The 26,351-nt window shown below is 41.9% G+C and overlaps 1 long non-coding RNA gene across 1 annotated transcript; it reads right to left on the bottom strand.

Moving 5' to 3' along the window:
* Positions 1-119: 119 nt before the first annotated feature.
* Positions 120-25,233, bottom strand: LOC134513417 (uncharacterized). Its single transcript, XR_010070418.1, has 5 exons — positions 24,901-25,233; positions 7,588-7,690; positions 1,710-1,792; positions 782-855; positions 120-148 (listed from the first exon to the last, which is right to left on the bottom strand). It is a non-coding gene; the product is annotated as an uncharacterized LOC134513417 (long non-coding RNA).
* Between the last annotated feature and the right edge of the window lie 1,118 nt (positions 25,234-26,351).

Below are 26,351 nucleotides of genomic sequence, written 5' to 3'. Positions count from 1 at the left end.
TATTTAAAGAGTTATTAAAATAAGCTATAATTTAATTCGGCAGGCTAGCAGTCAGTAAAGGCTGTCCTATTTGCCTTACTTATGCGAGTTGTTACATTGCAATGAGATTAGTCACCTACCGTAAGTAGGAGTCGGTTCTGTAACAAATCTGCAAACACACACACAAAAAATTGAGTTAATCCCGAAATACCATTTTTAGCTTGCTCTCATTGTGTCTCTTTAATATTATAGAGGTCTCCTAGTAGTGACAGCTTTAACCTTGGCTCTCTTGCTTTTTCAGAGATGAAGTCAGCCCTTTGTCTGAATGGTTTTTTCATAGTTTAATATCCTCATCAGTTTTACTTGAAAGCTAGGCTAAAAAAAATGAATAATAAATTTGATGAGAGCTTCTTAAAGAAAGCATTGAATCTGGATTGCTCCCAGCTGTCTTAATTGAAGAAAGGGAAAGTTTCCAAATACACCTTCTACATTGGCTGACTGCCTTAAAAGTTCTCTGAAGCTAGAAGAAAACGTCCTTCCTCTCCAAATTAAAACACATACTGTAAAAAAAACCTATTAAAATCTGTTGTATGAATTTAGATGAGAAATAATATATTAAAAGGATTATTTCACTACACGTTGGCATCAGAATTAAGCTATATTATGTATCTGTTTTGGTGATGGACTAGATAACAGGGTTCTACTTTTTATCATTGTGTAATTTTGCATATGGATAAAAACCTGATTTTTAAAAGCAAAAAGTCCTGTTCTTTTTTGGGTAGACGTAAATCAGTAAAAGTACCAGCACAATTTCCTAGCGATGTGAAAGTCAGTCTGCGAGCTCTGTCTCCAAACTGAAACGAGGGCTGTCGATACCTGGAAGCAGTTGAAGAGAGACGGCTGGTGGCATCAGAAGAATCAACAAGAGCTTGGATTATTTTACCGTCTAGAGAGAAGATAAACCCAAACCACGGTGTTTCATCGAGCTGCGTCCTCCCTTTGATATATTACCCTGTGGTTAGTCATGGCCACAGGTCTGCATAGCCTGGTTTCCAGCAGCAGCTGAAGGGCAATGCGGTAGGTAGGTTGATGACTACCAGTGAAAAGAATTCCAACCTTATTACATTGGTCCTTTCTGACAGCAGGATAGGGTTTTGCATCCCTAAACTGCCAGGGAACTCCCTCTGGTGACAGGGAGGGCCCACGGGAGAGGCAAAAGGAAGCTTGCGGTGGCAAAGTCTTACAAGGACTTTTCCTGGGGTGGAGGAACAGCAGCACAGCAGTGGTTAGCAGTTGTTAGCATCCCTCTGCCATGTGTATTTTGAAACACCTATATCCATATATATCCCATATCCATATATCAGTTGGCAAAAATCCCGTTAGAAATAGATGCATTCTGGTTTTGCCTCGTACTGCCAAAAGCCACTGGTGGCATGTCAAGGACCTTATGCCGATTGCTCTGCAACGCTGCGAAGGCAGCACTTGTGTAACTGAAGGCAGCAGTTTGGATGTTGTATGCAAGAGTCTGTGCTCCCATGGTGAGACCAAAGATTTTTCCATATGGAAACTATACCAGCTTCTCAGGAGCAAGAAACGCATGTGATTTTTGCAATAAATGACCCTGAGAAGAGGAAGGCAGCACAGAAAGTACATATTTGAGACAAAGGGGTGTTATTAATTGTTATCTATACGTGCTGTTTCAGGCTGCTCACAACAGCAGTCTGGCTTACCTTCTATATCACTGTACTCTTCACATGACTTGCAAGTTCATGGTATTTGTAATCGCGTGTGTGGCAATTACACCCAAATTATTCTGAAAAGAATAGTATACATAGAATTTAGTATGCAGAGGCATGTAATAAAAGAACGTTAATGTTGTTAGAGAGCTATTAAACCTCTTAAAAGTAAGGGAGTGCCAAAATTAGGAGAGTAACTTGAATTTAGCTCACTTGTGCGTACAGTTAATAATATTATACCTAATGATACAGTCACATCTTTTTTCCCACAGCACTCCTGCCCCGTTTTGTCTGGAGCATGGACAGACCTCACTGAGGGGCAAGCTAATCAAATATTCCACTTAAAGTAGGCTCAAGCCTTACTTACACATTATTAGCACAATTATTCAAATCCTCTGTTGAATTATTAATCTCCTCATGAGATTTACTGTGATGATCTCTTTGCTATCTTGCAATACTATCACTGTTTACCAACATTAATTAATGTATTCCTACAGCTCTGGTTGGAGTTTACTCTTCCCTCGATTTTATGCACAGGGACCTAAGACAGAGAGACCTAAAGAACAGCCATTAAACCGAGAATTATCAAGTATTGTCTAAATTTGGGTGCCCAATTTTAGAAGCTCAGAGCCTGCTTTTTTTCCATGTGTTCAAATCGCAGCTAGCAATTTTAAGTGCAGCTGTGAACGTTCAGCCCTTTTCTAATTTAGACCCAGATGTCTCCCATTGGGCCACAAGAAAATGAAAAATGACAGAGGCAGGGATAGCATCAATTTCTCCAGGGCAGCATTCAATTGCCTGCAGTCCCCTGCCTCATTCGCTGCACATTTTATGACTTCTGGAGCTAGCGAAGGAGGAGTCACACTGACAACAACTAGACCAGTTACGTGACCCTGAAACTCTCTTTAATTATATGATTGCATATGTTTTTTCATATGCATATATGATTGCCTATGATTTTTTTCCCCAGTTATTTCTGCTTATTCAGTCCGGAGAGAGAACAATCTTCGGAAAAATACCGTAACGCAAACAAACCGAGTTGCTCATGAACCTTCGTTCTAGCATTTCCCAACTACTGAGAGCCTGACTTCGTAAACTCTGCTTTCTTATACTGCATGCTACCTAAGCCTTCTCTAGCACATCAACGCACTAACACCCTGGGGGCATCTCCATGCAAAATATTGAAATTATTTCTATAAAAGGCTTCTTCTTTTTTTTTTTCCCAGTGTTATGCTCTGGAGAGGAAAGGTCTTCTGGTGAAAGCCTAAGGCAAGGAAATAGGAAATTTTGTTCCAGAATCGGTTCTCCGTGACCTTGGGCACTCCTTATCCTTGCTGTCATTCCCTTTCATCGTCTTGAGGTTGGGACTAGCACACAGGCTGCTTCAGGGCAGTTTTGTGGAGCTCGACTCATTATTCTTGGTCGAGGGTCAGATTCTCAGGTGGAATGTGCTATGAAATTGTGAAGTTTTATGCAATAGCATGCTGCAACAGAAGCGTCAAACACAAAGTGGTGTTACGAAATACTAATAACGTATTACTAATAACTGTATTAGGAGATAAGCCTTTATAAGTTGTTTACCTGCTGTACAAGTTATCTATTAATATCACTATTTCTCCTTATCTTGACCATGACGATTAGGTACCAAGGCTCTGATGGCTAGTATAAAATGCTCAGCATCACTGCCTGGCTTCAGAGACATATTTACCCTGAACACCAAGTACTGCGTGCCTTTAATTGGGATGTCTCTGAGTCCAAACAGAATTTCACTGTAGTTTTATGTATTTAATACCCTACTTCTAGCAAATTCTTTACCTTTTCCATGTATTGCTATAGTCTTAGCTTCATCAGCTTTATAGGAGTCTTGGCTACAGGAGCCTGGCCCCACATATTCCATTTTTCTATGAGATTATAACTTTAGTTGATAAATGTAGTTATGTAATTGCCACCTGAGAGACTTTTGTAAGGACATTCACCTGGCTTTCTGAGTATGGTTAAGCAACGCAAAATACCAATAAGGAACATTTAAACAGGATTGAGAGCAAGCGAAATGGAGCATTTCAGAATTTTCTCAGGGATTACTATCAAATGTGAGTATTTCTAATGGGGCTCTACATGGGACGCGTGGCTGCAGCATATGCAATGTTCTCCGTGATCTGTAACAGGTCTGTAACACTCCTGGTCTGCAGAGGACAAGTGCTGGCAATATGGTAAATAATGATGAGGCCTGGGCTATCATACACACTGATCTGAACTATCTGATTAACCGCACCAAAATATGTATTAATATAGCCCAAAGCAGTCTTATACATCTGGGAACACTGTACTCAAACTGTGTCTATGTATGGAGATGTGTCCAGGAGAGGATGTAAGGACCAGAGCAGAGAAGCAGCCCACCGTGAGCACCCAGCACCACACACGGTGTGCTTGGATGGGGTTCCAACCAGCAGAAGTGTGGGAAGGTTAATGCTGTAGGTGGAGCTGGTGAGATGGATATTGAAACACCACAGAATCCTTTGTAAGCATCTTTAGAAGGTAGGGGACAAGGAAAAAAAGTGCAGGCAAAAGACACAGAAACGAGATAATTTCTGGCAAAGTGCCAGAAATGGCAGTCATTACTTGAGGTAGTTAAAGATGCTAGAATTTTAAAAAGAGATTTAATTACAGTGAACCAGCATCTTTATGGAGAAAATGTGATAGGTAGAATAGGTCTCTTCAATCTGGGAAGGAAAGCTATTAAAAAATCAGTGCCTGGAATTTCAAACTGGGCAAGCTAAATAGGATAAAAGATATTCTTTTTTTTAGTGGGATGGTAACTAATCCTGGGAACATGTCACCACCAAGGATAGTGGTGCATTTTCTGTCCCTTTGGATTCACAGCTTGGATGCCATCTGGAGGATAGGCAGTAGTCCAACACAATATCAATACCAATGATATACAGGACGATCTAATGATCTCTTTTGGCCTGATACTCAAGGAACTGAAGTTCACGGGAGTTCTCCCATTGACTTTAACGGAGGCAGGATTTCATCTTCTGTTCCCAAGGCTTTAATAATGGAGAAGGTATTAATTACCTCTGCTCAAATGAATGGAGGCAGAGTGACGCGCAATACCGTGGAGGAAACCTGCCAACAGAAAGCAGCAATGATGCAAGTTGAAACCAACTTCTTTTTTTTTTTTTATGAGTATTTTCTACTCTTCAGCTGCATAGTCTCTTGAAGCACATCTGTGTGGTCAGTTCTAATTATAGAACACTTCTGGGACATAAACCTGCGTACAGAGGGAACCAGGGCTGCATCACTGGCTTTGGAAAGCAGCAGATGAGAGAGGAGATCCTAGTAATCCGGATTTTGCCAAAAGAACGGATGCAATTTTGGTAATTGAAGGTGAGAGAAGTTGTCAGAGATGGGGCAAATTGAAGGTCGTCTGTGTTGTCGGTGAAAGGAAGCAGGATTAACAGCAGTGGGTAATTCTGGGCTTCGGAGATGACTGCATCTCTGTCAATGAGCCAAGAGAAAAGACAGATTCTTCTGCTTCAGCGGGGTTGACTATTGCTTCAACTTCAGAAACTGGCTTATTTGTATAGCTGCATTTAGATGCCTTGCCAGAAGTGAGGCTGCTGGCTATGTACTAGTTTCTTTTAATAAAGTCATGTTCAAATGTTACAAATCTGCAAATTTTTCTTCCCTTTCTATCGCTGCAGCATACCCAGCTCATAAAAGGCTGATCAGTTACTTAACCCCTTCCATGTTAAGAAGAGATAGAACATTTGCTATAATAAAAAATATTCTGGGTTTAAAGGTTAAGTTCAGCAAATACTCTGATAATACTGCAGATGCTGAAAACATACTTTTGACTTTCCTGATTTTATTTAGATTTGCATTTTGAGGCACTGGATTATGAAATGCAAGAGGTCCCTCTAATGTACAAACATGATCCAGTAAAATATGGACATATATCCCAGATGAATGCACACCTACAGGCAAACCCACAAACGTGCAATTGATTGGAGGTCACAGAATCACAGAATCACAGAATAGCAGGTGTTGGAAGGGACCTCTGGAGATCATCCAGTCCAACCCCCCTGCCAGAGCCAGGGTCACCTTAGAGCAGGTTGCACAGGAACGTGTCCAGGTGGGTTTTGAATGTCTCCAGAGTTGGAGACTCCACCACCTCTCTGGGCAGCCTGTTCCAGTGCTCTGCCACCCTCAAAGTAAAGAAGTTCCTCCTCATGTTTAGGTGGAACTTCTTATGCTCAAGTCTGTGCCCATTACCTCTTGTCCTGTCCCCGGGCACCACTGAAAGGAGCCTGGCCCCATCCTCCTGACACCCACCCTTTAAGTATTTATAAGTGTTGATAAGGTCCCCCTTCAGCCATCTTTTTTCCAGACTGAAGAGACCCAAGTCCCTCAGCCTTTCTTCATAAGAGAGGTGTTCCAGTCCCCTAATCATCTCGGTAGCCCTTTGCTGTACCCTCTCCAGCAGTTCCCTGTCCTTCTTCAACTGGGGAGTCCATGAAGTATCTCCCAAAAGGATTTCAACATCAAATATTTCAAATATTTTTGACAGTGAGTATGTACAGTGAAGTCATCAGAATAGTCCAACAATAATGATTAATTTTATGCTTTAGCTCTTTGAAAATACCAGTGCCCCCTGTGAGCATGGAGAGAAAAAAAATGCATAAATGAATGAGTTCCAGGTTATCAACCCTCCCTGGTATATGCTTTTCTTATTCAGAAAACCCTTAAGTTCCACATTGAGTTTGTGACAACCTCATCCTGGAACAAAGATTCTGTGAATGCCCCTCTACCCTAGCCATCCAAATATAGACCTTGGTTCCCTTTGTCTTTCTTGGGAGACAGAAGCCTTTAGGACCTGGTCCATAGTGTCTTAGTTTGGCCTCTGCTTGGGGGTGACCAATGCTGGGTCCCGTCTGGTGCAGACCAGCAGAGACAGAGCTTAGGAAGACAAAACAGACAACTTAAATCCCTGCACTGAGGCAATGTGAAGAACCCTCCTCCATCCTCTTATGGGTCTGCTGTGTGAAAAAGGTCAAAAGAAAGGTAGGCTGCATTAAAAGCAATATTGTGAAAGAGCTGACGGGTGTTTCATCATTGTATGGTCTACTGCGAGTCTTTGCTGGGGCTACAGATCCCAGATTCGGACACCCTCATGCAAGAGAGACAAATTATAAACTCCTTATAAACGGCTAGGCTAAAAAAGTTCATCATCTCATCCCAGAAATGTAGATGTCAGGCCACAAATCCAGAAAAGAAATGTTAGGACATATACTGCAAGGACTTAGGATCTCTTTATACAATAGTGACCAGCCTAATAAAAAAATGGTATGAATATGGTGAGTTCCAAATGGGAAGGAAGACAACACAGCGTTCATATACTTGCATTCACTTTCACATGTTTGATTTGCATAAGATTGCTGTGTTTTTTCATGACAATTAGACCCAGGGCGCATGAATTCTGCATTGCTCTTTCTGACATGACCTATGATCTAAAGGATTCACTTAGTCTCAGTGCTTCTTTATCTTCTTATCCAAAGTCAAAAAAGATTTTCCTTCCTGTTGAAATAAATGCACTTGTAAGTGACAAGTATTAGAAACCTGTCATCTGAAGAAGACCAAACCCATCACTTCAGGTGTACATTGCCAAGGCTGGCTGAAATGTTTACTACCCTTAAAGTAATTGCACTTGTAAAGCTTAAAACGTTATTTCTCTGTGTATTGATCAGTCTGATTTTCCAAAGCCAGATTCCTCTTCAAGGGTTCTATACACTATACTCAAACCACAAACAATTGCACCATACCAACACGGTCATTTCAGTGGAAATATCTGTATTTCTAAAGTTCATCGTACCTTGTTTTGCCCTCTTCTGTTTTTTTCCTTTTCTGTCAGGAGGGAGGAGAACGGCAGCATGTCAGAGAGGTCTGCCTGGTCCAGCCTTACTTCTGCCTCTGGCCTAAATTGGAAAATAAGAGGATAATTGAGTAAAAGACATCTTAAGAAATTGCCATGATTATCAGACTATTAGGGGACAATTTTACTATCACTGACCAAATTCAGACACTCTCGACAGTGCCATAGCCAATCCTATTTCCTGTACTTTCGATATTACAAAAGCCATCAAAATTTTTTATTACTGCTGCTGTAATGTTACATCTATTCCCCTTGAGAAGAAAAGGTCCTGGTACCACAATTGTTTTGTCACTTGACAGCTTCGTCGTATTACACTCTCGCTTTCAGTGATCCTGCACCCACTTTTGGTATACTCACAGTTGAGGTTTTTTTCTCTGCAATATTCTTGCATATTTTGTATGTCAGGGATACACAGATACACATCTGGGTTTGGGGTTTTTTGGGGTTTTTTTTTTGTTTGTTTTTTCCTACTCCCTAGCTACATTTATTGCTTTCTCTTATATATATATCTTAAACAGTTTAGATAACTAGCATTAGTTCATTACAGAGGCTGGAATAATTGGAAGCAATACCTCTTTCTAAGTATTGTAATTTTCTAAAATCCAACAAAGTACTTTACAGCCTATTGGTAAAGTAAACATCACAAAGAGTGAGGGGCTTTCAAACTCTGAGCCTTCAAACCCCTGACTAGTAAAATTCTAGCTCGTTATTTTCAATGTGAAACAGCTGATCTTAGTCAAAATACAAGAATGCATCTCCCACCCCCTTTCTCTGGCTCACACAGACAACACGCACATGCACGCCACCTTCTTCACTCGAGTTATTACATCAGAAACCTCACTGATGTTGTCAGGAGATGCACTGCATCAGTAAACATCAGGTGATTGAGGCTATAGATATGGTCTGTAGAGAAATTTTGAGTCATTTGGCTATTTAAATAAGGAGTTAAAATATCCTCCTTCTTTTAAATTCAGTAGAAGTTTCCACAGTCTGAACTGACTAACTGGCATTGCAGCCATTAATTATGTCAGTAGAAATTATTGGCGCAATATTATGAGTAATTGGAGGAAATTCTGAGGTCTGTTTTATACAGAGACTGCACCAGCTGGTTGCGTGTTGTCAGTAGCTCTGAAAAGATAGCAATATGGTCAGTGGGATTCAGCTCCAGGTCAACACACCTGAATTTAAGTGTCTACCATTGCCCACACACAGGCATCTAGAGCCTTTTTGAACATCCCTTGGGTGTCCTGCTGGACCACCAGCTCCCGCTGCAGAAGGGTTTGGGTCTCCTGCAGGTCCCGCTGTTGCGTGTGGCAGCTCTGTGTGGATGAGACACACAAGGGCATCTCCAATGGCACAAGGTGCCTGTGCATGGGTGCTACATCCCACTCATGCCTTCTCTCGATGGTGGTGGGAGTTTGGACACTTGGCCCACATGTAGACCTAGATATGCAGACATCTACATGCAGGTGTTTGCATCCTTCCCTGTATGTCATTTAGGAGACAGACTCATTTCAATAGCCTGTTTAGGCATACCCAGCGTTGGTCCTAGCCTTGGTGTGCCTTAAATTTCTCTAGAGATACTTTGGGAGGCCTCACAGCTGTCCACAAACACAGTCAGATAGTGGGACTGAGAGGGAGGAGAGAGGACACACAGACCTCTGCCCCAGGAGCCGGAGGCTCTCCTGACAGTGCTGGTTTTGTGCACATGCCCTTGTTGGTGCCACTGGCTGCTCCCACAGAGGAGCTGCTGCTGGGAAAGAGTCGATAGGCAGCTCTGCTCATCAAGAGGTGGACAAGTGAACACGCGGACACACTGCAGCACAGCAGGTGATGAACGATGCTGCCAAGGCCTCTGCCTCAGTAGTTTTTACATCTGAGAGCTGGCTCTGCAAAGCTATGGGCACATTCAGACAGCGTCCCCCAAAAGAAGACAACGACCTCTGACCATGGCACTGACTGCTGCCCATCCTTGAGGATGCATGGGAAGAAGAAGGAGAAATGACACAGGGACTGATGTCTGTAATTAATGCATCATTCATGTAGAAAAATGGATGCTGTATCTTTTCCGGAACTGGGTTTTCTCCTGTAAAATTTCCCAACTCCATATCCCAAATTAATATACTGTGCTTTGGCTACAAAGGCCAATATAAAAAGTATTTAGTAACTTTAGCAGCTACTCATAGCCCTTAGGAGCTTGCTAGTAGCGTCCAACAGCTGGCAGAGAAGTGATACACGAATGTCCATAGATATATTTATGGATGCGCTGTATATCAGTGTAGCTGCTGATCTCATTAAAACACATCTGCACGTTTGCTTTCCTAAAATGATCGTAGGATCTGTGAAGGAGTTTCAGTATCTGGCCGTAGATGGCACCAAACCACCACGAGCAGATGCTCCCTGCTTGCAGCTGGGGCACCGGGCTGAGGCTGCTGGTTTGCGGCTGCAGCCTGGCAGCCCCAGCAAACAGCCTGTCTGTCATGGGATGCTCGAAATTTCACAACTTCTTCTTCCAAGACGCGATTCTTCATATCCCCCCCGAAAAAAAAATCAAGTAGCCTTTCTGACCTTCACAACCATTTTTTCTTGTTTCATTCCTCCCTAATAATTTTTTTTTTAAATACAGTAGCAGAAAAAAAAAAAGCACTACTGTGGTCACAGATGTAGTATGTTGGCACTTGGAAAGAGCACGGCAAGGGACCATTGCTGCTCTGGAGACTTAGCGTAGGCATAGGCTGTTGCATAGGGCTGTAAGGGACTTTCAGAATCACGAAGCCCAATTCTTGCTTTTGAAAGCTATTAGGTAAAGTAATCCCATTCATAAACTGTTGAAGCTCTATCTTAAAATCGAATTAGTTTTTTTTTTTTATTCCCACAACAGCTATCAGGATGGCATTTTGCTCCTGTGCCTCTCTGAAGCTTAGAAAGGTTTTAATTTCCAGCCTAGATTCATTTGTAGACTTATTATTTTTTTTTATTATTCCTGTACCGACACTGTGGTATAGCTTAAATAGCTTTTCTCCCTACCTGGTATTTGCCGCTCAACAGAGCTTCCCAGCGGGCCCGTTAGACTGTGTGACTCCCAGCCATGTGGTCCCAGGCTTGGGAGGATGAGCATGTGCTCCTTCAGCCTTCATCTCCCTACCCTGGGGATATTTTTTTCCATTTGGAGGGCTTATTAAATACTTTGCAGAAGTCCAGTCAGGCCTCTCTCCTCTCTGAAATTAGTCATTTATTTTGAAGAGAGGAAACTGAGACTGAGTAAGATTAAACAACAACCTGGTGTACTGATAACACTGGAGGTTCATTTGCAGTACTTACCCAGAGGTGGGCAATTTGTCCCCAAACATAGATACTATACCTTGGTCCAGCCCTATTACACATTTTGCAAACCTAAATGCACATGTTAAAGTTTTGTGCATCATCCATTAAGAACAGGGGCAGGGAAGTTTGCATGTTGCTGGGTCTGAATGTCTGCTTTCATAATCCTGAACTCAGATGTGCAGTATTACTTCTCAGAGGACTCCTTTCCTTTCATTACATTTCCATTTCATTTTAGTCAATGAATATTGACTGATACTGCATGACTGCTTCTGAGACTAAGGCGGGTAAAGTACCACAAGGCTATGGAAACAGGGTGGGCAATTTTATTTTGCAAACACAAATTCAGATCCTTAAGACTTTGTTCAGCACAGGTCTCTCATTAAACATAGATAGTAAGCTCCAGGAATCAAGGATCATCTTATGTATTCTGTAGCACACTTTAGCTATGGAATTAATAAAAATTCTACGGGGAGTTTTGCCTCAGTAAAGATCGAACACAAAGTGCAGAACTAGAATATAAAAAAGGCTCAACCCAAAAATTCGTAGAGAGTCTTCATCCTAGGAGAAGGCAAAAGGACAGAGGGAACATAAGTGGATACTGCTTTACATCTGCAGCTTCCAAGAGTCTGGCTCTTGTTCTGGTTCATGTTCTGCTTATTCTCAACTCATCTCAACATTGTAATAAAATGCACTTTGATAAGTTGCATCTTGTTAAAAAAGTGAGGGTTAATAGCCCTTGTTGCTTAGACATTTCATGTCCTTGACATCTGTTTCTTTCCTTTTGACCATGTGGTGGTGGCAAAGCTAATATAATCTCAAGACTTCTGACTAACACCAACATTTATTTGAGCAGACCCATAAATTATATGTAAGATAGATAAACTGATATCCAAGCTCAGATATCCCAGCTTCTTCTCTCACTCACTACTCTCACAAGGTAAAATATCCTAAGCATCCCTCTTCTAATATATTTGCTACTGGTCAGACACGATCACTGCGACATTTCCAAGTAACAGCTGTATTCCATTTTAACAAGCCTTCTGTAATCTGTATTAGTATATTTTCTTCTTTAATGTGCATTTCTCCATTAGTGTCCTACAGAATCAAATGTTGATTAATGTCAGCTCACTAAAGGAAAACAGAAAGGAGAGGTGGGATAACTAGACTGCCCACTACCCTTATCTGAGTCTGCTGGAATTAAACAACCATTTTCTATCCTTCTTTCTGTTTGTTTAACAATGTAATAGCAATTTTATTTTATAGCTTTCCTTGACCTTCACCTATCTTCCCATTACTTTTAGCCTCAGTCCTTTTCAGTCTTTTTTTTTCTTCTGATTTGCTTTTCTGTATTACCAATACCCTCTCTGAACTAATATGTATAAAAAAAAGGAGAATGTTTTTAGCTTTGGTTTGGAATTTATTTTCTATCATCTCCTTCACAAAAATAAAGTCCAAAGCAGAGGACCAGATACATTCACTGGCCTTCCTGCAGATCCCAGGACACCTAATATCAAAATGATGCTTTTTAGATAGGCTGAGCGTTACGCATTTTCAGGCAGTAAAACCATCTCCAGATGCACAGGCAGGTAGAAAGTTCCCCAGATCCCCAGCATGCCTGAGCTCCTGAAAATGAAAAGACTCTCCCGTCAGGTCCCAGAGGGATTTGGAGCATGTACTGCTGGTGGCATGGAGGGTGTTATTCTTTCCTGACCCTGAAGCCATGAAGCATGAGATTTGATTATAATCATTGTCCCATTGCAGAGCTGCAAAATTTATGAGCATTAAGAGCACAGCAGCGAGTTTCCTTTTCTCTGTAGAAGACCACCAGTGGGTATATGGAGCGAGACTCAGATTTCAAATGCGCACACAGTCACACATACAGCTTTCCCTACTGTATCCACAGGAAGGAGGGAGACAGCTAATTCACCTGAAAGCATGTGAGCATCATCTACTGCTTTCCTGGGTAAAAGGATCAATCTTTCTCTCAAAGGAAGCTTCGTTTCATCTAAGCTCAACTGATAATTCTTGGACCACATTTTGCTCCTATTTCCAAGGATGAAACCACTCTAGCAGTCAAACAGCTTCTCCCTATGAGACAGGGTTAACGAGTCACCTCCTAGCTTCCCTTTTGTGGAAGGGTTTACTTAATCTCCAGATTATTTCTGGGTCTCTTCTCAAGGCCGGTGCAGTGTGGGAGCTCTCCCAGGCGGGCTGCATCCCAGGGGGGCAGCTTTGCCTCCTCGCTCAGAGGCCACCTCCCTCCCAAGGTGACCTTTCCTTCCTGATGGCTGCAGAAGCAGCAGTGCACCACAATTTGTCTTTGTTTCCATGTTTCCCTTTCCCATTTCGTTCTCTTTGGATTTGCTCATTTCCAGCATATTTCCTCACAATAACTGGGTCTTTCTTTTGTAGATGTTAGAATAAACCCTACCGCATTAGGACATGGCAAATCCAGAGCATTATGTGGCCGATTCATAGTGCGTGTTACTGACGCTAACTTCTGAGATCCAAAATCTTGTCAGCAAAGACTTTGTGACTCATCCCATGAATCATCAACATAAACGCTGAACAGTCTTGGGCTAGAAACTGAACGCTGGGAGACCCAGCAAAACCAGCCCCGTTCATCGGAGGTCTCCGTTCTCATCTAGCTTGAGACCTGCCTGTGAATGTCTGGATTTACCACCTGCCTTCTTAGTTTTACCAGACAAAAGCTTTTAGATATAAATATATAAAATATATAAATATAGCTATAAATATATATATATAGGTATAGCTATCAATATCAATATCAGTATATAAGTGCTCTGGGGAAAACCAAGTAGATGGTATTGACAAGTTGTTGCTATTGCCCAAGCCATAGCTGAGGCAAAGACAGTGAAATTTCATTTGATAAGATCTACCTTCCCTGAAATCATGGCATGCATTACTTGTATTTTTAGCCTCTACCTCTTTGCTGCTACAGTCTTACAGAAACCATTCCAGTGTTTTGCCTATTAGGTTACCTTCTGTATATTGCCCTCTCTTTTTATTATTGCAAATGAATACGTTGAAATATTTCAATACATTGAAATATTAGTGTTAGTGTTTACAAGATCTCTTCATATATTTCCTTTAAAATCCTTGGTGTGAAATCTCTAGACGCGTACATTGGAAAAAGTTCCAATTTAGAGGACACCACTTTGTAGTCTCCTGTATTAATTTTATAAAAACAAAAAAGAAAACAACTGTGCCAGCTGAAAAATTGTTGCTGTGGTCTGAAGTTTTCTTTTTCCCTACGTGGGCTGAGCAGAGAGCTGGTTCTTTCATATCCCTGAAGTCTACACAGAAAATCTCAGCCTCATGCGAGAACTTCACCCAAAGGCTTTTAGGCAGCGGCTTCGGGGAGCCCTCCCTGCCACTGTGGCAGCGGGTGTTGAGGGCCACCCACTGCACTGCACGTCCCTTGGTGCCCGCCATGTTCACCAACAGCCACGGCACCCTCAGGGCTATTTCATTTTCAGCTTTCTCTTGAGAAGCAGCCGTAAATTGAATTCCCTTTCAGCTACACGATTTGCACTTTTTTGGATTTACATCCTCATCAGACACAATGTGATTCACCAGATGATTTTTCTAACCATTCAGAGAGCTGCAAAGAAAGCAGCATTTCTAGTTTTAGTACTCTAACCACTGTTTAATGGTACGCTGTGCCTTTACTCCCCCCCTGCTCTGCAGCTTTTCTGTCTCCAACACTTAATTCTGATCTTCAGGGTATATTTAAGCCCTACAAAATTTAGCAGATTGCAAAGCAGTTACTGTGTATCTTGGCAGTAATTGCATTACCAGTCCTGTTTTCTCTCCACAGTTATTACTTATGATGCTTACATCAGGCCTTCCTCTAGAGACCATAATTGATACCAATGTCAGTGATGACTGTGGTTTGAGAACTCTGCCTCTCTGTTACGGTAGGGCATTTTGCCCTCAGATTGCACCAAATAATAATTATCATTTTTAGTGTATTGAATTTTAAATTACATAAAACGGGAGTGGATTATTTAAATCAGTTTGCCTTCAGTGTGGAAATAGACTTCCTACGGCTAGTTTACATCCATCACTGGAGTGGATTTTGGGGAGACATCACAGTGTGGCCAGAGCAACCCTGAGCAGGAGACTGCTGGGGCAGTTCAGAATCACTCAGTGCACTCCAGCGGTTTCCACATGAGCTACAACCATCTTTGGTTGTTCCTTTGTTGTCACATCTCACAATGACAGCCAGTATTGTCGTTTTTGTTTGTTTTTTTTTCCTCTGGACTTTCATTGCTAATGAAAAAACATAACAAAAAGCTTGCTGTTTCACAGAATCATAGAATATTTTGGGTTGGAAGGGACCTTTAAAGGTCATCTGGTCCATCCCCCCTGCAATGAGCAGGGACATCTTCAACGAGACCGAGTTGCTCATAGCTCCACCCAACCTGACCTTGAAGGTTTCCAGGGATGGGGCATCTACCACTTCTCTGGGCAACCTGTTCCAGAAGCTTCAGAAACCTTTACTTAACGTGAAGAATAAAATTCACAGCATGATGTGAAAGTGCCAGCAATTGGTTTGGATCTCATATACTACAGATGTGAACCTAAGCATCAGCTGCTTTAACTCAAATATTAAAATAAATCCTAAAAGCTTTCTGCTGTCAGTTGGTTTTGTAAGATGCTTCTGATGCTTTAACCAAATCATCCACAAGAGCTAAGCAGGTAGACAAAATCATGTCCAGCCAAGAGAAAGAGATATGCTCAGATATACTTAAATATTACATTATACTATTTTGGACTTAAATTACCTGACAGCATCTTTTTTAAGTTAACATAGCTTTGAAGGCATACATGTGTGAGTTTAATTCATTCTTATGGCATTAAAGCATTCACTTATAATCTCTTGCTCCTGTTAAGGGATCTCACATTCTCCAGGAAGTTATATAATACTAATGGGAAATATTAAACGCAAACCTATTTTTTTATAATTAATAGCTCTGTCCCTAGTACAGATGAGAAATGCTAAAATATGTTGATTAAATGCTGGCCTATGTTGGGCAAGCATGTGGAGCAGCTGAAGACCAATATAATTGAAGGTGGATTCTTCATCCTAAAGGAACCAAGTCAGCCCATCAAATAACTGCGAAACCTGGGAAGCCTCACCGACATTGGAGCAGCGCACAGGCTGAGAGCAGTTACTGGTCCTCCATGCCTGATGCTTCTTTCAGCTGAGCTGTGGTTTTGTTAAAGTATCAAAGATGCACAGCATCAAAACAACTAAATAGCACAACTGAGCCTTTTTAGATCACTCTGCTTTTTATACATGACAATTACAGGTTCCCTAGACAAGCGGTGATTCAATAGATACAACATTAACACAAGTCACGCACGCATTCATAGTGCAATGAAACTGTTAGTGTACACCTGGGAGAGCATTGCTTTCATTATAAAGCACATCTGTAAATGCGTTTGCTCTGTGTGGGAGCTCCTCCGCTCCTCTTTCCATGAGACACAGAGGGGACGATGAACATTCCAAATGAAACACCTCGCAGTTTCAGAAGAGAAGATGTATTTCCCTGGCTTGTTGTTAGAAATGCAATTAGTTTTCCAAACTTCTTCAGCATGGAGGATGCAGAAACTTACAGTGTTCAAGTAGAGCCATGAAAGATGGCAAGCGATAGGGAAGTTTTGTCCCCAGATGCTTTTAATAAGGCACGGGACTTCTGCAGTCTGCACGGCACCTCGGCCTGAAACGGTGGTGATCATAGAATCATAGAACCCCAAGAACGCTTTGAGTGATGGGTCAGAAAAGTCAGAAATCAAAGGGAGCCGCTTTCAGTGAGCTGAGCTGAACACAGGAAGAATAATATCTTTTTGATGATGCTTCCCCAGGGGATATCGGTATGGCAATTATAGCTATAATGTGGTATAATTTATTCGAAGGGCAGTGCTTTACTTAAAAGATGTGAGATCATAACTCAGGAGTTACTCTTCACTCACTGCCAGTTGGTTCTGAACTAATGACTTAATTGTAGTAAGTTTAGAAAAATATGTTAACCTCTAACATATCTAAGCTAGTAGAGCAGGAAAAGGGAATAAGCATTAAGGTACAGATGCTCACATGAAACATTATCCTTAAAAAGCTTTTTTAATCAAGTGTCCAGTGTGACCAAATCTGCACTTGAACAGGCTGAATGGGCATTTCTGTGGCTTTCTGCATGGCTGAGAGGTTAAAAAGACGACTCCTGATTTCTGACATTACAGAGATTCAGCTTTTGTTGTCTTAGATGCTCCAATACCCCTGTTAGTCGTGGTCTCCACTGAAGTTAACTAGGGGAGATTTAATAATGGGTCTAAGACCTACATTTTTTTCTTCTACCTTAGATTCAGTTATTAGGTTTCAGTTTTTCAGATTCCTCATTTCTCCTACTTTGTATCGTGAAATATACCACATATAGTTGTACTTGCACAGCCAGCAAATCCCAACTTTGATGCTTTAGCGATTGTGACAAATGTAAGATGGTGAAAAACTTCAGGATAAAATAGCTGTCAGGGACCCCCAAATGGAATTTCTCAGGACAACATTTTATTTTGTGCCGTTAAATCTAGCTGAAAGAAAACAGGATCTTTGTTTCTTAAGACTTTGTTTCCTTCCACTATTTCTTTCCTATACTAAGCTGCAGATTGTAATCCTGTTTGTCATCACAATCTGTCGTGGGAATTATGATATGATGCTGTTCTCACTGACGGCAAAATTCATTTTGACTTAGAAACACAGGCAACCACATTGTATAATCTCTTTCCTCAGTTTACACGATGTAGAGTCAGCCCTAAGGTATCAAATGGGATCAAGAGTAAAACATTCAGTTCTCACATGAGGAAAAGAATTAGAAAGCAAAATGTTCTAGGTATAAGAAAAATATTCTCTAATTGATCTGTTTCTGTTGAATGGCTTAGGCAAGGCTCTTCAGGCTTGAGGCACACAAAACCAGAGATTACTAACCAAAATTTCATCCCCAGATCTACACTTTCTGCATGAGACTGTGCAAACTGTCCTGCAGAAGCAACATGATCTGCAGTGGAGCAGCATCCCCCCATCAGAGAGGCACCAGCACTGCTCAGCATCTCACGGTTCACGGCAATGCAAAGGGATGCTCTGGGAACGGAATGAATCCCTAGGACCGGCCTTATGCAATTTGCTTTCTTGTCAGGGTGTGACTCCAGTTTTGATATCATTTCATCATGAAGTCTTGACCTTATTCAATCCTGACTGCTGTTTCCCTCGACTGCTCTCCTCTTAAATCAATATTAGCATGGGCAGTGAAATTTGGCTTACAAATGTTGGCATCTAGCCTTGATCTATTAAAAAATTGGAAAAAGAAATCAAAACATCAATAACTGTACAGAATTTTTCTTACAGACACAGAGGATCTTTATCAGAAAGGAAAGGTTATATGAGAAACAATATACAGGGCATCGGGTGCAACACAATGGTCTGCAGATTTCCCACTATGCTTTTTGTGCACCTGGAGCAAGGAATGTACTTTCAATCTATTTTTATTTTACACTATGGAAATACGCAGCCTAAGAAGAATGCTACACAAAATCTCCACGGGTTAGGAGAGAACACAAAGATCATCCTCTAAAAAGGCTGCTCACCTTCAGTCTCTCCATAGGTACTGCCCAACAAAAAGACAAGCAGTCTCTGTACTTACAAGTAATCGTACCTGCAAACTCTATGCTTTACTCGCCTCATTTTGTGCATTGTGCCAATTGAAGGTACAGCCAGATCTGCTCGGAGAATTGCCAAGGTTATCAAAATACACTCTCAAGGTTTACAGCGAGGAAGGAAAAAATGAAAGGTTTCACAGTAACAGCAGAGATAATGAGGGAAGAGATTCAGGCAGCACACATTCAGCTTTTTTTCTCTGCTGATCTCTGGAGAAAAGGCAGGTCATTCTCATATTGAAGAAATGCCGACAGGTGGAGTTAAAATTGGAACTCAGAAACCCTGCACTGAATGTAGGGAAGGTGAGTGAGCAGGAGAATAAGGTAAAATCAGCTCTGAGAGGCACCGTATCAGTGACACAGTTAGCGAGGGAGGTTCTGAAGAAGGAAGACAGACAACGTCAGAAATGCTTCTTCACAAGGAAGTCTTGAAAGCAAAGGAAAAACAGGCATAGATATTTGAGATACTACGAAGTACATTTTAAGTACCTAACTGTGAATGAGGAACTTGAGAATGGTGCGACTTTCCTACTCCTAGGACAATCATGCCAACAGATATAAATTACATTTATGCATCTAACAGCAACCTCCTCACATGGATTGCAGGTGGACGTTTTGGTAGCCGCACCCAATGGCCAGCCGTGTCCTCCTGCCAGCCAAGTGCCTCTGCTCCCTTTCTGGCCGCTCTGCCCCATGACCAAACAGGGGTTATTCCATGTGCCCCACTCCTTACACCCATTTCGGCAGCAGATGTAGCTTATGTGCTGAGAGGGCTTGAGCTCCTACTGTCCTCTCATGACCGGTTCACCTCTGCAGATTTGTGAGATGCTTTTCCGTATCTTATGGCCAGTGAATCCTGCAGTACTTTTCTGGACTACAGAAAGAGTGTCCCAGGAGAGTTAGAAACCTTCTCCCTCTCCCATCAGGATGGCCTGTTGCCTCCTTCTTAGGCCATTTTCTGGGGAAGTTGAAGACTCAGTTCTTTCAGCCTGAGATAACAGTTAAATAGACATATCGTGGGGCAGAACTCAGTTGAGATCTCCCAGCTGGTTTATAAGAATCACCAAGCCCTCTTCAGCTGATAAATAAGGCAGATAAAACGGACATATCCCACAGCAGTCCGTGGCCCACCCTGCCTTATCCCTGAATTTAGCTCTCGAAACACAGTGATTTGTTTTTTCTGCTCAGTTCAAGATACACAACTCTTTGGGTACGAATAGGAAGTTCCTGTGCACATTACGTCTACAGCATTTCTAATTGTAATATAATTTTGACTTTCAGGAAGGCTGGTCAGACGTGAAAATGTAAAGGGAACAGATCCTGATGATAACGATAAGGACAACTAACTAACAAAAGGGCGTTTGGTGTTTAGCTCATGTTCTCTGAGACAACAGCCTAATAATAAAAGGGAACAAAAGAAACGTGATGAATGAGAGTGGGACTCCTGAGAGGAAATAAAACACAGTTGCAAACAAAGATAGTGAAATAATAGGGATCCTTTAAACCAGTCAGTGCTTTCCCGCAGAACCTACAAGACAAAAAATTCACATAGGCCAACAAGGCTGATTGCTAAACATGTTTGCATTTGTAAACAAGATGTAGTTTGGAGTCAGGAAAAGGGTAAGGACTAGATGATGTGTTGACTGAATGGAACATTAATTGGGTCAACTCAGCCTTCAGTGCTCATAAAACTTCAAAGACTTATTTAAATAATATTCCTATCCTGTATTTCAAATGAAAAATAATATTGGATACAAGCACTTCCCTATTTTCAGATTTTGCAGCACCAAATTTGCCACGTAGCAGTAGAACACAAAATGACAAGCACAAAAACTCAACAAGTGAATCTGGGTTTTTTGCATCCAGTTTGGATGGAACAGAAATAATAAAGAGTATCAAGGCAAGTAACGAGGTCAAGGCGTGATGTCTCCCCGTGCAAATAGATGAAGCTGCTTTGGTTTCCTTTTACAGATATACTGACAATTTAGAAACCTCTTCGCCTTTCTTTTTCTACATTGTAACCAAAGGCAAAAGAAACAACAAAAATGCCATTTTACTACGTTTGCACTGCTTAGTTTAAACATAGCAACTCAAAAGCAAAACAAGATCCAACTCCATTGCTCAGTCTCATTAACTCTAAGCTGAAGTTACTGCATTTCTGATGCATCACTGGGTCAGTGTGCAACGCACACAACCCCACAGTGCTCCACAGCTGCCTTGCCCAAAACCCCTGGGGAAGCATCACAGACCCTCCAGCAGGCCCACAGGACCACAGCCGTGATGCTGCTGGTAAGCCATCGCTCTACCATACCATTGCTTCCAAATCCTCTTCTTGTGAATGAGTTAAAGAGTTAATGGCTGCAATGCTGTTCCTCTCTAAGTACGCCCTGAGCAGAGCACCTATCACAAGAGACCCAGGAGCTCCAAACATGTGCCATCATATGGCACTTCCACAGTATCAGGATGGACAATTCCTGTACGGTCCTTCTGCATCCCCACCTGACCATCTCAAACACCAGTCAGTGGTTAAAAAAACCAACACAAATAAAGCGAATTCTGAAGAGCGGAGCGTCACACAGCCCCTTGGATGGGGAGAAAGGTCTGTTGGGGCAGTGTGAGCAAGTGACTGGTCTGGTGCAGAGATGCAACCCCTGTGCTGATATGGCCACCTGAAATTTCTAGGAAACACTGGTATGCCAACGTTGGCCCTTAATGATCAATATATGAACTCATGTGTAACCGTGCACATACCTGTGTATGTGTGCCTTTTACGTATCTGGGTAAAATGTAGATTGGCCGGGTACAAACTTGGACAAAAGTAACTCTAGCCCCTCCAGACCATGATGGGGGGACTGTAAAAAACCCAACCTACTCCATATGACTGGGGAATATCTGCAGATACAAGTTCTAGTTACTTGGGGTGTTGGTTTTTGTTTTTTTTTTAGCTATGGTAGGACCAATTAGAAGCTTCTCAGCACAGATCCCCCCCTCCCCATCCTAAAGAAATAATTTCATGTATTCACACAAGTAATTCCACCCATAAGATACAGAAGAACAGAGTAAAATTACATTCCTAAATGAGATGTGTGATCAACAGTTGCTAGAAAACCTTTCAGGACCATTTGTAAAAATAGCTGAAGTTGTGTTGTTTATATTAGCACTCTGAACTATTCCCAAGCTGAGACCAGATCTTTGTGTTTGCTCAGGCATAAGGGGAAGTGTTAATGTTTACTGAGTCAGAATGCTGTTGCTTAAGGAGCTTAATTAAATTTACCATTCCTGGCTCGTGGTGTCTCAAGACAAGTCACAGAATGCACTGAGCCACCAGAAAAAGGCAGATAAGCACAACGTCATTTTCCATGTTTTCTGAGTAACCAACTGTGACAAGGGGAAGCATCGGTCTTAAAATAACTCTGTTACTGTTAACAATTTTTCTTACCAAATTCTCACTGTAACAGAAGAATGTGAAAGTGGAAATAATTGAATTGCGGATTGAAAGGGATATATTTCATATGAGTTAAAGATGTTTATCTTCATGGAAATAACCAGACAGGGAGCTGCTGTGCTTCATTCAGTTAAGAAAAACTTGGTATTCGTGTTTATTTTCCATTTACAAATGAGAGCCCCTGGGATATGATAACTTAGCTGGAACCGTTCATCTTGAAATTATCACTTGGAATCCAGCCCAGTTTGCAATAATCAAAGGTTATTATCTGATGGGTAGAAGTGGAGAAAATAATAACCTGTTTTTTCCTCCAACTTTCGAGTGACTTTGGTGAGAATGTAAGAACAGCTACCCCCAGTTAGGCAGGGCGCCTGTCCAGTTCAGCCTCCGACACTGGATGCTGAGAAGGCCCAGATGTATCTGCCTTATCTATTTCTGATACTTTTTAAAACTTCCCTGTGCTTTTGGTTCCTATGGCACCCTGTGGCAATCAGTTTCTCAGTTTAATTGCACATTATATGAAAAAGCATCTTCTGTTAATTTTAAGCCTGCTACATGGCAATTTTATATTATGCTTCTAGATCTTAGGTTATGAGAAATAGCTGTTTACTACCTCTGTATCATTAATGTTTTACAGATATCCAATAAAATCCTGTAAGTCACTTATTTTCTAAGCTGAAGAGTCCTGTAATGTCTCCTCGCCTCATCTAGATGCTGTTTTCAGTCTCCGATCGCAATTGCTGCCTTTCTGTACCTTTTCTAGTTATACTTTATCGGTGGAGAAAAAGTCCAGGCAATACTTAGGACACAGTTTCACCAATGTCTCACAGGGTGGTATAATCATGGGGTTTGTTTCATTTTCATATCTGCATTTAATGAGTTGTTGATACCTTAAACAATGGCAAGTATGTTGGTGAAGTGTGACTTCCATCTATGCAAACCATGCTTACTCCCTCCCATAGAAAACATTTACCTTTACTCTTTTATGATTCCTGCCATACTTTACTAGCTTCATCATTTGCAAAGCAGCTCCTTTCTTGAACTTGGGATGCAGGTGCCTTTTCCATTTTTGCGGGGATACTGGATTTGAATGCCTCAGACTTGCTGCTACAGTTACTCCTCCATAGTCCTATGTAGAAATAGCTCCTGCAGACTGCTCAGAATTAAATGTAGAGTGGCATTTCCTCTCGTGGATCATCTGACTACGTGGGCCAAGGAGTAAAACTGTCTAAAACTGTCATCTCCGAATAATACCGTGCTATGAACTTTCCCTCATCCCCCTGCAGACAGCTAAAGCTTCCCATTGCACCTCCCTGACCCTTGCAGCCTTTAATCTGAGGGGGTTTCACAGCTGTTGTCACCACCCGGTCAAGTCACTAGCAGCACAGCCTCCATCATCAGGTGGATTTATCAGGCTCAACTTTCCCCATTGAACAGGTGAGCATTTTGTTGGAGCTTGCCAGGCAGGCTCCTGAGCTTGTCGTCGGCAGAGAGGGAGACAGGCACTTGTTGGTTCCACTTCTTTGGCACCTTACCTTGGGGTGGGGTGGGGTGGGCTGTCCTCCACACAGGCCCCTCTGACCTCCCAGTACAGGACAAATGGCTTTTGACTATCGTGCCTTCTCGACTAGGGAATTTCAACCCAAATTGATTTTCTAGCACATTTGCATCGTTATCAATTTGAAATTTAGCTTTTTTTTAACACAGACTATTGCTCCTCTAATGACGTAATCTCTGTTATTGAGATTTATTTGTACTCTACTGTATTACAGTACCCCACTGATGATCTTCTAGCAGATGCCTACTATTACAAACATTTAAAATTAAATGTTCCAGTTCACTAATCTCCATCCTTAGGCTCCCAGCACTCATACAGAGAACTTTCATGTGGAATCTTGATCTAATCCCTTTTTGTATGCCTGAATTTCTTTGGATCGTTTGCACCAATCTTTGCTGTTTCCTACCTGGATTTTGTCATCTTCTCCCAGGCACGCAGAGTGTTTTCAGTTTTACCCTTTCGATAATGAGTCACTCCAACTGGCGTGCTCTCCTGCACCTGTCTTCTTGTCCTCGACCCTCCACTTAAAGATGCTCCTACAGTCTTTTTTTTAATCCCGAGTGCCAGCAGACTCCCTCCACTCCACATTGAAAGCTGCGGTTTTCACACATTCTGCGTTTGCCTTTATTCTGTTTACTGGAATGATGATTTAAGGAAACAAGGACTCTCAAACACAATACTGGAGATGTTCAGGGAATAGAAATCCTAACTGATAAATATGAATGTGTGCAATGTCCTCATGGGAAACGTAACCATAGCAGTCCAATTCAACAAGAGAGCAGAGAGACGTGGTGAGTCTGCCCATCTCGCTGGCAGACTTCCTCGACACAGCTCAGTTTGGTTAGGAGGAACTGCAAAACCAGTTCGTGCATAATTTATTAAAAATAGACACGTGTGTTTTTAAATAAACAAACAAAATTCAAGCATTTCTCAGCCTGTTCACAGTCACGTTACAAAAATAAAGAAACATGCACACTCGCACATGCAGAGATGAACCTTTTGAAGTAGATGATTTGTTGAAAATTATATCCTCGGTTCGGGTGTTCACTGAGGCATGCTATTAAGGTGAGCTAATTCCTTCTGTCTGCCTCAGAAGGCCATTACCCCAACTGTCGCTATGGCTTGCACGCGCAGCACAGAGGAGGACACAAATCCCGTGTCCTCCTCCTCCAGGGAGTGCTCCCAGAAAGCTTACCCCCCCGCTGCTTTCTCTCCTTGGGATCCATCCAGATTTGTCCTGCTGCCTGGCCTGTGAGAGGGAATCCCGCATTCGTGTAAAGCCTGTGAAAATAACAAAGCCTTATGCCACACACGCCTCTGCTCCTTCTCCACTGTCAGCCTTACGTGCAAACCTAAAGGATGCGCTGGGGAGGCCGGGGCTGATGCTGTTCATAAATCCAAGCCTTCCCAGAGTATTTCCGATGCTTCCTCTCTCATTCCACTACTTCAAGAGCATCTTGGATGCAAGCGAGGATTGAGCCTGGTCAAGCCAGTACTTCCCAGGGGTACTACCACCCGCACCCCCCCAAAAAATTTGGAATTCTCCAGAAGATTAAAGCTATTAGCATTTATGATACGATGACTGAGAGCAAGGATCTGAAAACTCCGTGTGGAACTTCCTCTATGTGTTGTGCATGCAGAAACCCTTGGGTATTTCACAGAGAAATGTTGATTATAATTATAGTACTAGAACATCTTTGTCTGCCAAAGCGTCTGCCTTGCACCTGCTCTCCTGCCACGGAAAGAGAGCAATGAGAGAGAACAGAGACTGCAGCAGGAAAGGGAAGAAAAATAGCAACCTCTTTAGAAAAGCTCCATCAGTTTTTCTTCAAACAAGTTTTTTCTTGGCCTCAGTGTGGGGAAAAACAAGCACGGCTCCTCCACTGTTTCCTTGCTCATGGATATAAGGAACCTTGTGAAGGGCACCTCAGCTGTACAGTTCTTTGAAGAGCTGAAACGAAAGGATGGATCCTCAGAAGCTGGTGTTTCCTCTCTGTCTGGTGGAGCAGGCACAGGTTTCACAGTGTCAGGACACGATTTCTTTCCCTCCCTCCAACGGGAACGTGTTTATTGGCACTGTGGCACCAGCGGAGAACCGACAAGACTCCCTCGCAGTTCAAAGTAAAGTTGCTGCAGGTTTCAGAGGGGGCCAGGGCAGGCTTTAAAACTGTGCTTCCTTTTGAGGCCATTGAATCCCTTCTGGATTGCCAGCGTGCTGACAGTCAACATGAGGAGGTTTTTTCTGATAAAAACAAAAAATGCACAAGGAAATGAAAACCCTGCCTATTCTGCAGTTATTACATAGCCCTGGTTTTCATCCACTACTAATATAGGTCCAAATTCAAACAAAAATACCTTGATTCAACAAGGTGCTTAAGGATGTATGTGTGTAAGAGTTGCTTTAACAGAGCGTTCACTTAATATTAGTACAAATTAGGCCTAGCGCTCCCTATTCATGTCCTCTGAATCCTCTCTAAGAAAATCAGTAAATAAATAAACCCACCATCAAATATACATGTTTCAATATATTTAAAATATTTATTTCCAATGAAAAGCTACTTGCTGCGCGTGTCAAACAATATTTTATTTTGGAGTAGTTGCTGAATGCTAATGTCATGGACAATACGAACGATCTCTTGCAGTGCT

This window comes from Chroicocephalus ridibundus, chromosome 3 (genome assembly GCF_963924245.1).
Source record: "Chroicocephalus ridibundus chromosome 3, bChrRid1.1, whole genome shotgun sequence".
NCBI lineage: Eukaryota > Metazoa > Chordata > Aves > Charadriiformes > Laridae > Chroicocephalus > Chroicocephalus ridibundus.
This window is presented reverse-complemented; position numbering and strand designations above follow the sequence as displayed.